This window comes from Protopterus annectens, chromosome 13.part0 (genome assembly GCF_019279795.1).
Source record: "Protopterus annectens isolate FY-2018-M chromosome 13.part0, PAN1.0, whole genome shotgun sequence".
In the NCBI taxonomy this organism is placed as follows: Eukaryota; Metazoa; Chordata; order Ceratodontiformes; family Protopteridae; genus Protopterus; species Protopterus annectens.
This window is the reverse complement of record NC_056747.1, coordinates 1,043,843,480-1,043,860,173: the sequence shown is the minus strand read 5'-3', so window position 1 is coordinate 1,043,860,173 and position 16,694 is coordinate 1,043,843,480. Positions and strand designations below refer to the sequence as shown.

At 39.5% G+C, this 16,694-nt stretch overlaps 1 protein-coding gene across 3 annotated transcripts in view; it reads right to left on the bottom strand.

Moving 5' to 3' along the window:
* Window positions 1-16,694, bottom strand: part of IKZF3 (IKAROS family zinc finger 3) — a 414,014-nt gene that overhangs the window by 85,031 nt on the left and 312,289 nt on the right. The window lies entirely within an intron of this gene.

Sequence of the window (16,694 nt, the reverse complement as noted above, 5' to 3'; positions counted from 1 at the left end):
CCTGCGATAAAGGCAGATTGGCTGCTGGAAAGTAAAATGGTGTTGGAGGACAGCTGAGCATGCAGCTTCACTCAAAGCACTTTTCTTATCTAAGCTCCTCCCATCCCTGAAGCATGTTTACAGCACCAGTATGCAGGAGGGGAATTGCCTTTGTCAAAAGAGTCATAGTCCATAGCTACTCTCTTTTTGGGTGATAATCTAGTACTGTGATCAGTCGTTCCATACAGGATACTTGATCCTAATAGCTGGATCACTGAGTCAGCTTCAGAGAAAAAAGTATTGGGTGCTGTAGATAGTAGTGCAATTCTGAAAAAGACTGAGCAAATAATTAGTTCTTAATAACACAAAATCACTTTAAAAATCTAAATCTCCTTCCATGGTAAACATACAGAATGGGTTCTAATGCAAACTTCCATTACAAATAAATAGTATCTTAAAAATAATCAGTTTAACCACCCTTATTTTGATCCTTCAGTGACATTTCATATTTTTCACAAATCCTGTTTGTTCATTTTGGTAGTTATAAATAAAATGCAGTGCATTAGTATACTTATTTTTCAAGCAAGACCTGAAAAAAAATGGTATAGTCCTAATGAGCAAAATACCTGCATAATTAAAAAATGGTTAAACTAAAGTTGCTTTAAATTGGGTTTCTGCTTGTCTGAATCAGGATTCTCAAATAGTTGAAACACTTTTATAATATACTGCCCTGTGACTTGCATGCATTTACTAACCTCTTAAGATACTGGGCATAATGTTAACACTGGGCCAGCTCACAAGTAATGAAATCTGACTGTCTACATGTTGCATGGCTATCTGAGTAGAGAAATTGTAGTACCATATCTTAACCTTCACATTTAAATAAACTCTATACAAAAAGGCTTGCCCTTGAGAATTGAGAGTCCTGTAACATGCAATACCCTTTCCCTCTTTGTACTTAGCTGGTAACAGCAGGTGAAATTTCTCATAAGAAGTTCCTTCCTTCTTTCCTGCCTCGCTTTATATTCCCTTTAATGCTGGATTAGGCACACACAAAGATAGGACTGTTTATTTCCACTGCATATTTGTATAAATCTAGCAGTAAAGGACATATTTGATGTTAAAGGTCTAGGGGCATTGTTAGGAAGGATTAATTCGAATTAACCATTTTTTACCAAACCTAGCAGCCAGACTTTGGACCAGTAGAAAAAAATTACCACTTGCAGGAATACGTCCCCCCAACCTGAATATGTGAAGTTTTGCCTTGTGACCTTAAGACCTTAACACTAAATATACGAAATTGAGGACTGTAGTACTTTGAGGAATGTTATACGTAGGTTAGAGGAATATTTGATAGGATACAGAGTTCAGTGTCTTGGTGGTGATAGAACAAACGTTGATAGTCCTAAACTAAGTGCAGAGGATTAAGGCTAGAAGCTGTAAACAAGCTGCTTCTTGTGGTCAAGAGTTTGATTCTTTCAGCCTTCATCTGCCTAATGTGTGACCTTGAGCAAGTCACTTGACAGACAGTGACTTGTGAAATTAGGCTAGATTCTTCAGTTGTCTCCTGAAATGCAAACTTACTACCTGTGATTGACATAGTATTGCTCCACCCACTTTTTCTTAGTTGAAGGACCTTACATTATTACACTTGTGTATAGGATCATATAGAATACAAATTTCTACTTTTTTGTGGATGTGCTTGTAACAAGCTTTGATGAAATGTACCCACATCAGAGGACATTTGCAGTAATTAACTTAGTGCTACACATTGAAACTCCAGTCAAACTTTCTAGCATTGTAAAATTAAATATTTGATGTCCATCAATAGGATCACTGCTGAAGTATCCTTAGCTATATGGTTTATATCCTGATAAAGTAAGACTGACAGCTTCCAAACCTTTAAGGCATCTTCCACATGTCCAAACTGTTAGTCAGCTTGAGTTGAGCTGACTATAAATGTTTGGGCACCAAACCCTTGAGTGCTATCTTGCTGTTGAAGAGAGTGTTCTTTTTGCAGGCTTTCAAGGCTCAGCATTTGGTTTGTGCTGTTCCATTCCTGGCAGATATGTTCCCTTCAGGGAGAAATCTTCCACATGTTATTTTTATTTTTTAAACTTACTTTCCTGTGTAGGAATGTATTTTTAATTAAGGAACAGTGTTTTTATTGACTATCATCCGGCTTTACTGTAATTTTGAACAGAAGCACACATTTGTTTCTGACAGTTTAAAAGTTACTACATGTTAACTGGGAAAAGTTACTTTTAATTACTTTTTATAATTTAACCTTGTGCTGCCTTCTTTTCCTGGGAAAGAAGCACCATTTATGGCTTGATCATGGAACAAACTACCATTCATATGGTCGGTCCTTCTTCCAGCCATAAAAATAAAATGTTAGGTAAACAGTCTTTAGCACCATAGCATGCTAACAATTTGCAACAGCAAAAGGTGGCCAAAGGTGGTTTCGTAGAGTACTTATCATTTACTCCAGATCCCTCTGGTGTTGTCCATATACCACTGTGGACTGAGGGGACAGCAAAAGGTGGCCAAAGGTGGTTTCGTAGAGTACTTATCATTTATTCCAGATCCCTCTGGTGTTGTCCATATACCACTGTGGACTGAGGGGACAGCAAAAGGTGGCCAAAGGTGGTTTCGTAGAGTACTTATCATTTATTCCAGATCCCTCTGGTGTTGTCCATATACCACTGTGGACTGAGGGACAGCAAAAGGTGGCCAAAGGTGGTTTTGTAGAGTACTTATCATTTACTCCAGATCCCTCTGGCATTGTCCATATACCACTATGGACTGAGGGGACAGCAAAATGTGGCCAAAGGTGGTTTCGTAGAGTACTTATCATTTACTCCAGATCCCTCTGGCGTTGTCCATATACCAATATGGACTGAGGGGAACGCAAAAGGTGGCCAAAGGTGATTTCGTAGAGTACTTATCATTTACACCAGATCCATCTGGTGTTGTCCATATACCACTGTGGACTGAGGGGACAGCAAAAGGTGGCCAAAGGTGATTTCGTAGAGTATTTATCATTTACACCAGATCCCTCTGGTGTTGTCCATATACCACTGTGGACTGAGGGGACAGCAAAAGGTGGCCAAAGGTGATTTCGTAGAGTACTTATCATTTACACCAGATCCCTCTGGTGTTGTCCATATACCACTGTGGATTGAGTTTTAGCCACATCCTCTGTTGATGTTGTGATCTACTCAGTGGGTAAGGGAGAGTTAGACTTCTTGGTCTTTGGAAAAGGGGCAGGGGAGGTACCCCTGCTTAGCCAAAATGCTGTGCCCATTTTGGGGGAAGGTGTTACTGACATTAATAATCCTATTTGTCCCAACATTTCTATCAAAAAGAGAGAGAAAACTAAATATTTATTTGCTACTGCATCAGTTCCACAGGACATAAGTCGTTTATTAAGTCTGGCTCAGGGTCTTCTACACACAATTATTTCTTTGGGTCTATATGATGCTATCGAATGGACTAAATAGCGAATGCTATTTAGTCAATCCGATACTGTCGAAATGGCAAAATAGCGAAGTCACGGAACATCGAATTTTTTCCCAGGGAAAAAATTTGGTGGGCCATCTTCAGGACTTTGCCATTTCCTCCACTATGGTGTGATCTCGGAGTTGGTATATTTAAGTAGGGGGGTGTGGGGACCACAGCCCCCCACATGGGGGGGTGTGGTGGGCGAAGCCCCCCACTTAAATTTGTGTTTAAGTTTATTTTTTTTTTTTTATGGAGCAGCAAATTTTTTCCTTGGGAAAAAATTCACTGTTCCATTTGTTCGATATTTTGTTGTTTCGATATTATCAATACGATGAAATAGCATTCGCTATTTACATCATATGATAATATGATATAGATGCATTTCTTCTTATCATGCAGTTTCTGGTGAAAGAAAAAGAGAATCCACTTTTCATGAGGATATTCAAGAAACTGAATCTGGAGAGGAACATGATAGGACAGATGCAGGTTTTTCTCCTTAGATTTCTGATTCAGACTCAGAGGAGACCATTGTTTCTTAATCTCCCAGTGAGGGATCTTCTTTCTCTTAGACTTTTTACACAATGTGCCAGTGCTTTCAGTGGGAGAATGCTGAGGTTTCCTCAGGCCCTCAGAAAATACTATGAGTTGTTACAACTAGAATTTCCAGAGCCGCCAACCATCTCCCAGTGGTGTCAGCACTGGAGGATGTTTTTTAGCAGACAGTTTTTTTCCCTGACAGCCGGCTTGCTGCACGTAAGAGAGAAGATAGAATGTACAAAGTTCCTCATCTTTTTAGTTTTTATACTCTCATCACAGACCAGACCCAGCAGCTATCCCTTTAGTTAATCCAGCTGCTACCAAACATTTGTTAATTGTAATCCTTCCCATTTTGACAAGCATGGTAAAATAATTGAAAAATCTGTGGAAAATGTATGCTTTGGCAACTTTAATTTTTTAGAATTTTGAATTGTCAGGCTGGTATGTTAAAATTTATTCTAATTGTGAAAATATGAGGAATGTTTTATCTGCATTTCCTTCTTGTGAGGAAAATCTGTTTTGTGTGGTTTATTTTTTTTTCTATTTCTCAGGTCACTACTCATTGTTTAAAGTGTGTAGCTGACTCTGTAGGCACTAAATCCAGGGCTGTTGCCACTGTTACTCTGTTTGCCTGGCTGCATTTTCTGAACCACCCAGAGGATGTACAAATGAGATTTTAAATTCTTCTTTGGATATAGATTTAGTTCTAGGACACCTTGCTGCACATGTTATCAAAAAAGCAATGAGAAAAATAATCCGATGCAGTGACTACCTTAGATTTTTTCAGCTCTCTTTCTCTAAACTTTCCAAGTGATTTTCTACTTCCTCATCCAATTTTGGCAAGAAACAAAATAAAGAATCTCAGTGAAATGCTAATAAACATATAACAATAAGGCTTTCAAAAAAACAATAGCAGGGAGGTTTCAGAAAGAAATCAGGAACCCCCAGAACAAAGGACAATCAGATAAGGAGGAATGACTATATAAGGAACCTTGTAACTCCTCCCACCCTGGCAGTCCCATATCCTGTCCAGAAAGCCTGAATCTCCATTTTTTTCTTGGGCAACAGATTGTTCCACACAAATGGGTTCTGATGCTGATTTAACAAGGTTACATATAGCAATGAAAAGAAATACCCCTTTCCCAGGGAATTATTCCACATCAACCAGACCAATCTCCTCTATTCCTTCTTGTTCAACAGCATATGCTGTGTGAGGGGGCTAATAGAAAAGGTTCATCCTTCCCAATTGGGAAATGGTTTTATTCAAAAATGCTTTTGGTGCCAAAGAGAGAAAGAAAATGCCTGAAGACCAGTTCTGGACTTTTTTTCCTAAACCAGTATATGATCGAGCCCAAGTCTAAAGTGCTTTTAATTCACAACCTATTACCCTCTCTTCCTCATTTGAATTATTTGGTAACCTAATATTTCAAAAAATGCTTATCATCACAATACTGTCCATCCACGTTTCAAATGATTTTTTAAGTTTTATGTGTCTGAATCACAGTAGCAGTTCGCTGCTTTACCCTTTGGGCTATCCAGTGCTCCAAGTGTTTACAAAGTGTGTAACTCCTGTCAAAGCCCAAAGGAGGCTACAGGGTATCCGCATTTTCACATATTTAGACTACTTGTTTATCTTTGGGTGGCAGCAGTGGTGCAGCGGTTAGCATTGCTGCCTCACAGCAAGAGGCTCTCCGGTTCGATCCTCGGCTGGGGTACCTTCTGTGTGGAGTCTGCATGTCCTCCCTGTGGTTGCGTGGGTTTTTTCCGGGTACTCCGGTTTCCTCCCACATCCCAAAGACATGCTGTAGGTGTACTGGACATTCCAAATTGGCCTTAGGTGTGAGTGTGTGTGTGCGTGTGTCCCTTCTGTGGAAGGTTGGGCACTGGGCTGGCAACTTGACACTGTAAAAACTCCACTGCCAATCATGAGTGGACAGGTGATCCACTGTGGCAACCCCTAACCAGGAAAAGCCAAAAGAAGAAGAAGACTACTTGTTTATCTTTGCATACAGAATGGAATGCCAAGAGAACACTCAGAAGCCTTTTTTGACTCTATCATACAGGATTGTGTTCCTGGTATATCTGCTAAACACCTCAGTACAAAGATCTTTTTTTCCTCAGTAAAAAAATAAATAAATAAAACTATCTTTGGATCTGTTTTGGGGGTTTTCTACTGAGACTTTGGTCACTGCGAGGGAATACCTCAGGATTTTGGGTCTCATGGCATATATGATTCTCATGATACCTATGGCAAGACTACACAGGAGAAAGATACAATAGTATTTGAAGTCTCTGTGGTCCCAGCACCAAGATCCATTATCTTTTCAGATTCCAGTTATAGGGTTTGTAAGAAGAAAAATCAGTTGGAGATATTCAATACCCCTGAATCCAGGTCCCCCTTCTTACATCCTGCTCAAAAGTGGGCAGTCACCTCAGACAACTTTGACGTTCCCTGGGGAACAGTGTCAAGGGAGATAAAAGTACAGTGTATCTGAGATAACAAAATAGACACAAGCACATAAACATAAAAGGGATGCTTGCTCTTATCAAGAGACTCAACTCTTTGAATCACCTCTGACCGACAGGACCACTTCAAATTGCTACAGACAATATCAAAGTAATGTGGTACATAAATAGGCAAGGGGGAGGCCCAGATCTTACCCTCTATGCAGACTAGTCATGTTAGCATGAGATATTGTTTTACAGCACAATTTCACCCTAGAGGCATCCTACATTCAGTCAGAGCAAAACTGTGTAGCAGACAAGCTGAGTGGGACAAAGGCAGACCCTCATAAACGACAACTAGATCAGAGAATCTTTCAAGATTTGATTTACATGTGGGCAGTTCTTAAAGCAGACATTTTTGCCTCTGAGCAATCACCCAGCAAAATTCTGCTCCAGGACTCCACATTAGAAGGCATGGAAGACAGATGCTTGTTCCACTATGCTTTTTCATCCTTTCCAATAATATTCAGCATCATTATAAACATTCAGAAGGACTCTTGAATGAACATTGTGGTGACTCCCTTCTGGCCTAGGTAACATTGCTTCTCCCTTCTTTTAGAAATGGTCAGGAGCAATTAACCACAAGCTTCCTCACACATTGGACCTACTCTCACATGTTAAGGGGTGTTGATACATCCCAACCCAAAACATATGCATCTGACTATCTGTATGATTAAATCTTAACAGGTTTTAGGCACCTTTTCTGAGGATGTGCAGCAGGTCCTAAAGTTTGCTAGGAAATCATATATTAGTAAATGGAAAAGGCTTTCTAGTTGGTGCCAAGAAAGGATCCATCATCTATTCAGTGCTAGTGTTTCTCTGGTTTTATATTACTTGTTTGAGCTCATATCATTAGGTCTGTCTTACTCCTCCATCAGGGTTTATTTGTCAACCATTTTAGCATGTTTGCCTGTGGATCTCCCGCTTTCAATGCAATCTCATGTGAACATGTTTTTGAAAGAACTGTTGCATACCAAGCATCTAGAAAACAGGTGGCTCCTTCATGGAATCTTAATTTTATGTTAGAAAAGCTAATTACTGTGCCATTTGAAATGGCTTATCAGACTGACTTGAGATTCATAACGTGAAAAAGTGCTACTCATTGCTCTGACCACTGCAAGAAGAGAGTTGCAAGCTGTTATGGTGGGTCAACTTTAATCTCATTTACCACAAATACAGAGGTTCCTTAAGAACTAATCCTTCCTTTATGCTTAAAGTGATATCCGAGTTTACTCTGAACCAAGCTATCCATCTTTATGTCTTCTTTTGAAAACCTAAACATTAGGGAGAAAGGATACTTCATACCTTAGATGTCCAGAGACAAGTCATGTACTTTTCTGACACAACAAAATCTTTCAGGAACTCTGATCAGTTTCTCATTTCTTGTGAATGTAAGAAAAAGGGGCAACCTTTGTCAAAACAGACTGTTTCCAAGTGGTTGTCTCATGCAGTTACCTTTTGTTGTACCCATTAAAACAATACACGTCCAGGCAGGGTCAAAACTCATTCTACCAGGGCTTTTGCTTCATCTATAACTTTTTGGGAATTATTGGATTCTAGAAGTATTCTAGAAGCAGAAATGTGGTCCTCTTCCACACTTTTATAAAGCACTATAAAACTAGACTCCTTCTCCAGCTCTAGGACATGCTTTGATATGGCCATTCTCAAGGGGCTCCTGGACCCTCATCCTTCCTCCTCCTAGTCTGTTTAAGCTGTGCTAATCTACCCATATAGTTAAGGCTAGTGCAGCATTGATCCTAACAATGAACATAATACAGTTGTGTAAGCAGACTTACCATACAGTAAATGTTTGAATGATCACTTCTGCAGTACTCTCCCATCCGCAGTCTCCCTTATTTTTGTACATTTTTTGTTGCAGGGTGAGGTCTTTTAATTTTATTTTCCTAACACCTCCCTTGTCAGGGTTTTAACCAAACTCTGTCTGTTGTCATGAAAACTCTGAAGGGCTTGGCACCCAAACCTACCTTTTTAGTTAGCTCACAAATGGTTTGGGTCTGTGCAAAGTACCCTGAAGCTTTGTCAAGGATATAACCCACATAGCTAAGACTACTATAGCAGTGATCAATCAAACATCTACTGTTATAGTAAGTTTACTTGTACAACTTTGCTTTTAATGTTACCATGCCTTAATATTATAATGCATAAGTGCAAAAGGCAGAAAGGACAAAGTCTCAGAATGTAGCAGCCATGCTAAATTCTCCAGTCCAGTAATGAAACACATCCAGAATATGACCTTAAACTTGTAACAATGACAGTGATTAAAGATCCAGATAATGAACTGATGGTTATTTGCAAAATATTGTGTGCAGCATTTCAGACACATCATTTCAAAATGTTCCGTAATGCATACCTTTAAGAGTTGGTAGTGATGTAAAGCTGTAGAATAAGGCAATAGGACAGAAGTTCTGATTGTAGCAAAAGGTACATATTCTTGTTAATGCATAGTATTTCCTACTCACGAAAAGCTTTGCATTCATAGAGATGCACAGTCTAAGTATATGTCACTGAATCACAGTGTTAGAATATAACTGTGGCATGCAAGCTATGAAATTTACAAAGGAGTGTAATTTCAGAATTACGACCATTGTACATCATCTCAGAATATGGCTTACAGTCTTGGAATGCTGTAAGACTGTACAGTTCTTTTTTAGAACTATACAGTTATTGGAAATTAACACAGTTTTAGGCTGTAATAATGGGGCAGTGTCAAAACTTATTGACAGACCATCTTCAGAATGTGGGGATGCTATAATTACAAACTCTGTTAGTGCCATCACTTTTCAGATATGACAGTAATAGTACACTGTTTCACTCTATGGTGGTGATATGCACCATCAGTATATGGTGCTGACATACAATCTCAGCTATGATGGTGACATAGAGTTTTAGTACACAGCAATGATGCACATCTTAACATGCAATGGTACTACAGAATGCTTATATATAGTGGTGATGAAATGTCTCACAAAATGATGGCGACATAGTGTTTTAGTACATAGTGGTGATACACATTCTTAGTATACAGTGCTACCCACGGTCCCTGTATAGGATGGTGGTGTAATGTCTCAGAATATGTTTTAGTACAGAATGGTGATACACATTCTGAATATATGGTGGTGATGGTGGCGGTGGTGTGTAATGTCTCGTGCTATGATGGTGACAGAGAGTTTTAGTACATAGTGTTGATACACATTCTTAGTACAGAGTGGTACCACACAGACTTCATACTTGGCGGTGGTTTAATATGTCAGAATATGATGGTGACATAGAGTTCTAGTACACAGCAATGACACACATTCTTAGTATACAGTGGTACTACACAGTGTTTGTATATATTGGTGGGGTAATGTTTCAGAATATAATGGTGATATAAAGTTTTAGTACATAGTGGTGATACACATTATTAATGTACAGGGGTACCTCACAGTGTTTTTATATGGTGGTGGTGAAATGTTTCAGAATATGATGGTGATGTAAAGTTTTAGTACATAGTTGTCGCTTTCGTGTTGGTACATGAATAAACGTGTCTTCCTGGGTTCTGGTTAAACAGTTTTATTCTATACAAATACATCACTGTGAAGGCTTAATGACTATGACTTAAGTAACTTATATACAAACTAACTGCTGAGATCATACATGCTCAGTCACTGGCTGCTTCTACAAAATGGCACTAGGTATTGCACGTGTCTGGAATTTATACGTGCATGCACAATCTTGCATGCTACTTAAAGACATAGTGCACGCATGCTACACTCTGATCTACATCCTCCCTCTTTGAGAAATAGATCATGCAGTTTGTCATGAGATTATTTAGCATGCAGAAATCACAGATAATCTAAAGGCATGCATTATACAATACTAAGTACACATGTATATGCAATCAAGTTCATGTTGCTGTGTATTTCACACTAGGCTTAGAAACTCGGCTGTATCATGTGACATAAAATTGGGAATCAGATTTAGCAACTGAGACATTTTCTGCAAAATGGTTGACTTGTGGGATGTTCATAGGTTCATATGTAGGTACTAGGCTATCGGCCCTGGGGCCTATACAAGTCCAGCCAAAAAGGTACCCTGGCTTTTTGCCAAGAAATTATTTTTTTGTGCCCACACTTGAGCAGAGCACAGAGGTGATCCCCGAGGTGAATTTCCTATTTCCCATCTAATCTTCAAGATTTTTCTTGAAGAGTGCTAATGAGGAGCTTTGTTTGATATAGATAGGTAGTTTATTCCAGAGTATGGGAAGTCTCTGGGACAGGAATCTATCCCTCGGCATGTTCTGTTTAATGTGGTGACAAGGTTTAGGTCCCTAGAGCATGTAGCTCGGAGGGATTGGGATTTATTTAAGTGGAGCATGTCCAATAGCTCTGGGTTTAACATAGCTTTGTATGTTAGGCAGAGATCACCTCTGAGTAGGCGATATGCGACGGAGTAAAGCTTGAGCTTTTTGAGACAGTCTGCGTAGGGCATCTCTTTGAGGCTGGTAATCTTCTTTGTGACGTATTTCTGCGGCCTTTCCAGTTGTTGTAGATGTTTTGTGAGGTATATACCAAAAGGGGCATTGTACTCTATAATGGGTCTAATGAGTGATGAGTAGAGGGGAACAATGACCTCTTTTTTCTGGATGAGAAACCTTTTGTGATGAGGTGTGCCACGTAGAAGGATTTCCTGACTACTGTTGCGATGTGATTATCAAAGGAGAGACTACTGTCCACCTGTGTCCCAAGGTCTCTTATCACACTTTCAGTGTTAAGTATTCTACCGCCTATGTTGTAGTTCATGGGTACAGAGTTTTTACCAAAGGGGATGACAATGCACTTTTTGGCACTGAGCTTGAGGCCATGGCTTTGACACCAGGCATCTGTCTCAGTAAGGCCCTTTTGTAGGATGTCCACATCATTAGGAGTTTTGATTATGGCTCCTAGTTTGCAGTCATCTGCAAACTTCGTTAGCCAAAGACCTTCTGTGTTAGCCTGTACTTCACAGAAGTAGATACCAAACAGGAGAGGACCCAGGACTGAACCCTGTGCTACTCCACTTGTCACTGGTCTGAAGTCGGATTTGGAGTCTGCTACTTTCACAGTGTGGGTTCTGTCAGTGAGCCAGTTGGCAACCCATCTTGTGACATAGGGATTTATACCTAGTTTAGTGAGTTTATCTATAATTCCAGGGTGGGGGACGGTGTCAAAAGCCTTGGCCAGATCTAGATAGGCTGTGTGAACCACCTTACCCTTGTCTACGGCTTTGGTGACTGCTTCAAAGAAGTCTATCAGGTTTAGGAGACATGCTCTGCCTTTTACAAACCTGAACTGGGTGGGATCCAGAGTTTGAAGATTATCAATATCTTTGTTTATAAGTTCCATGATGATATGTTCCATGGCCATGCAGACCAGGCTCATCAGGCTAATGGGGCAGTAGTTCACGGGGTCCATGGTGGCTCCCCCCTTGTGGAGTGGGATGACCATTTCTGTGCGCCATTCAGCAGGCACAAAGCCTGAGGTGAGGCTATGATTGAACATGGTACTTAGGTGGGGTGCCAGTTCGTTCTGTAGTTCATGTAGAATGCAGCCTGGGATGTTGTCTGGTCCCATGGATGCTGTGTTCTTGGCTTTGGAGAGTGTGGTTTTTACCTGTGCAGCCGTGATTACAGGAACTTTGCATTCTTCTCGTATAGAGATGGGCTCTTTAGGGGGTGAGAGGGGGGTACAGTTAGCACTCTCTGCAATAGAATCAGACTTTAGTTAGCACTCTCTGCAATAGAATTAAACTTTAGAACACATTCTGGTCTGGAAACAGTGACTCATTTTTTGATTTAGAGTTTGCATCACAGATACAATGTTGTGATTGCAGTGATGATGATTCGCATTCCTATTATTTAAGCAAATGCTGTTTCATCGAGTGTGATTATGTGAAATGGCAACATCCCGAAAGCCTGGAACAGTGATTTTTTTTCCTAGGGAAAAAAATCACTGGGCTATTTTTGGGACTTTGCCATTTCATCCACTGTGGTGTGATCTCAGAGTTGGTATATTTAAGTAGGGGAGATGTGGGGGACGAAACCCACCCACTTTATTTTGCAATTGGATTTTTTTTTTTTTTTTTTTTACGGATCAGTGATTTTTTTTCCTGGGAAAAAAATCACTGATCTGTGTGTTCGACATTTTGGATTTTCAGATATTGTAGGTCGATTATATAGCGTTCGCAATTTAGTGTGTTCACTAATATAATATAGACCCACTGACTGGTACAGGAAGAAGATGTCTGCAGTTCCTCCTGTACTCCACACTCTTGTAGCTTACTAAATAGGAGGATCTTGGCTTGGCGCAGATACCTGTAATCTGTCCTATTCGATCAAAACCTCTCATTTTCTGAATTCGTACCATCTGTCCTTCCCTCAATGAATGAAGTAATCTGCTTGATCTGTGGTACCTAGATTTCTGGATATTATGCTTCTTCAGCAATTGAGCCTTGATGGTTTTATTGTTTGTAGAATTAGGCTTCAACAAACTGGATGAACTAGGTAGCATAGTTTGAGTTTGTCTGGAAAGTAGTCTCTGAGCAGGTGAGCCAGGAATGTCATCACTATATTTGTTTCTGAGATTAAGTAAATTCAAGAATACATCTGTATTTTCATGTTTTGACATTTCATGTAATTGCTTTTGCTCGTTCAGCTAGACTATTGGATTGAGGATAATCAGGACTACTAGTGACATGTACAAAGTTCAATTCTCTCACAAATTTCTGAAACAACTGGCTAGTAAATTGAGTACCATTGTCAGAATAAAGTTTGTGTGGACTACCATGAACTGAGAAATGATGTTTTAATTTAGTGATAACAGCTGTTGAAGTTAAGTTTGGTAGCAGATCAATTTCAAACCAATTCGCATAAGAGTCTACCAAAACCAAATAGTGTTGATTGTTCCACTCAGATATCATTTGCTACAGTAGACCAAGGTAATTCAGGTATTGGATTTAAATGAAGCGATTCTCTTTGCAAATGCGCTACTATTACATGCAGAACAAGAAGAACAAATTCTATCAATGTCTTTTGATAATGAAGGCCAAAATATTAGTCCTCTTGCCCTTCTCTTAGTGGATAATAAACCTGGGTGACAACAATGCAACATTTGAATATATTGTTGCTGTAAGGAAGCAGGGACAACAATTTTAGGACCTTTGAAAATAATGCTATCTTCCAGCAACTATTCATCTCTGTAAGGAAAATACGATTGCATCTCAGGTGATACACTAGATTGCTTTGATGGCCATCCGACATTGATGTAGTGATTACATTTTTGTGAAATAGGATCAGTCATAGTGTGATCTCATAACTCATCAAGTCTAGTGGTGGAAAAATCACATACTGACATTACATCAAAGTCAAAAGTTTCAGCATCAAGCTGTTCTGTGGTATTTCTAGGTCATCAGGATAAGGTATCAGCCAGATAGAGCAATTTACCTTTAGTGCAGACCATTTTGAAATTGTACTTTTGCAGTTTAAACATCATTCTTTGTAATCTTGGTGGAGCAGAATGCATAGGCTTCTTTAGAATGGTAACTAAAGGCTGATGATCAGTTTCAATCTGAATAGCTTGACCATAAATATAATTGTGAAACTTGGAACATGCAAAAACTATTGCCAAAAGCTCCTTCACAATTTGAGCATAATGCATGTCAGTTTGAGTAAGTGTCCTAGATGCATAGGCTACTGGTCTGCCCTCTTGAAGAATAACTGCACATAGACCAAATTTTGAAGCATCACAGGAAAGAGCAACTGGTTTATTCACATCATAGTACCTTAACGTAGGTGGGGTGGCAATTTTCTGCTTAAGGTCATCAAATGCCTTCTGATGATGTTCTAACCATGACCATACAACATTTTTGCATGTTAGCTCTCTCAAAGGTGCTGACACCTCACTGAAATCTGGTAAAAACTTGCCTAAATAATTGACCATGTCCAGAAAATGCTGTAAACTTTGCACATTATCTGGTGCTGACATCTCTAAAATAGCTGTTTGTTTGATTGGGCAGGTCTTACACCCGTACTTGTAAACAAATGTCCAACACAGGCTACTTATGGAAGTCTGAATTTGCACTTCAGAGGATTTTGCTTAAAATTTTCTTCATGTGCTTTGTCTAGAACTTTCTTGAGGTTTCTGTCATGCTCTGCTTCACCATTGCCTCCAACTAAGAGATCGTCTACTATTATGGCACAAGGATATCCTGAAGCAATTTGGTCCATTGCATGCTGAAAGACTTCACTTGCAGGATTTATTCCAAATGGCATCCTTAGAAATCTGTATCTGCCAAATGGAGTACCAAAAGTAGTTAGAAATGAGGATTTGCGATCAAGCATCACTTGCCAAAATTAACTCTTTGCATCCAAAACAGAAAATACAGTGGCATTTTATATTAGAGCTGCAACTTCCTCAACTGTACGCATTGGATGATATGGCCTTTTAATGCTTTCTTAAAATCTCTAGGATCAATGCACATTCTGATTTCGTCTGAGCCTTTCTTATGAGTGGCTACCATGGACGACACCCATTCAGTTGGTTCTGTGTCATGACAAATCACACCTTGCTGCACCATCTTAGTCAACTGAGCTTTGACTTTATTTTGCATTGTTATTTGAACTTTTCTTGCTGGCCTGACTACTGGAGTGACCTCAGGATCCAACTTCATGGAATACACAACTGGAAGTTTGCCCAACTAGTCATCAAAAACATCAGCATACTCTGAGAAAATGGCTTTGGAAAAACTTGAATTTGGAACTGCACTCACATGATGAACTTCTTTGGCAAAAGAAAGCAGATTCATTTTCAAACTGTCTTTGAGACCTGGTAAAGATTGCACTAGTCATTGGACTATGTAGAATAATAGCCTGTAACAGTTCTCAGCCAAATAACAGGAAAGTACTACTGAACTCTCAGTTTAAATTTCTTCACCTCCATAAGTAACAAGTCTCGCACTGCTGGACAGATTGAGTTGTTCCTTAGTTCTCGCTTTTGCAAATTTGTCTGTTGATATAACATTACACTTTGACCCAGTGTCTATTTTGAGCTCTGTGGATTTTCCATTGATCCAAACACTTCACTCCTTGTTAATAAGTTTACTGTATCAACTCTATCTCCAAGTACTGAGACACCATCCACATAGAAAGCTGACTGTTTCAGCTCTATTTGATCAACTTGCTTCTTTATGCAACCTTTCTTTACAACTTGAGTGAGGTTTACTTGATTTGTAAAATGTATGAACATGGGTCCATTTATTACACTTGTGGTATTGCTGACCATATGCTAATCACTTCTCTCTTTTAGACTCGTGATTTGTACCACAAGTGCGACAGTTAACAATAAAGCTAGATTTGAGTTTTGCTGACTCACATTTGTGTTGCACTTAGCTGGCGGTGGAGATTGCCCTTTTTCTGGAACTTTTTGGAAAGCTTGGAACCTTCTTTGGAAATCCTGTGGCTACCCCTTTCTTAGGCTTGCTTCTGTTTGTCACATATTGCATACTAGCTATGTTTGCTCTGGAGCTTATCAAAACCATGCTTTTGTCACTTGCAAGCATGTTCGTATGTCTTTCTGTCACCTCATGGATCTGACAAATCTCTATTGCTTTGCTTAATGTCAAATTACTGTCATGAAGTAAAATCTTTCTCACTGCAGCATTATTATTATCACACACAAGTCTGTTCTTTATCAGCTCATCTTTCAAATTACCAAACCGAAACATTTTAGCTTTGTTTCTCAAGTCAGTTATATAAGCTGCAAATGTTCCCCCGGTTTCTGATCTCTTGTGTAAACGAAATGCCTCAGGAGAGGCAATGTTTGTCTGGGGGTTACACATTTCTCTGAACTTGCACGTCAAACACTCGGGGTCTTCCCTTGATTCAGCCTGCACAACAATATGGCTGTCTGCACCTTCACCATCATACACTGCTGGTGCATATACAAATGAATGCTCTCTTTCTATGGCGTCAGATCCTGCTGGATTTAGCAAAATGAATGCCCTGGTATGTGTACCTGTATCTGCATAAGTGGCTTGTATGAAAATATCGTACTCCTGTTCAAATATTCTCTAGTTCTTTGCAATATTCTGATCAAATACAAGTGGATGAGGTTTTCAAAATCCATCTGCCATAT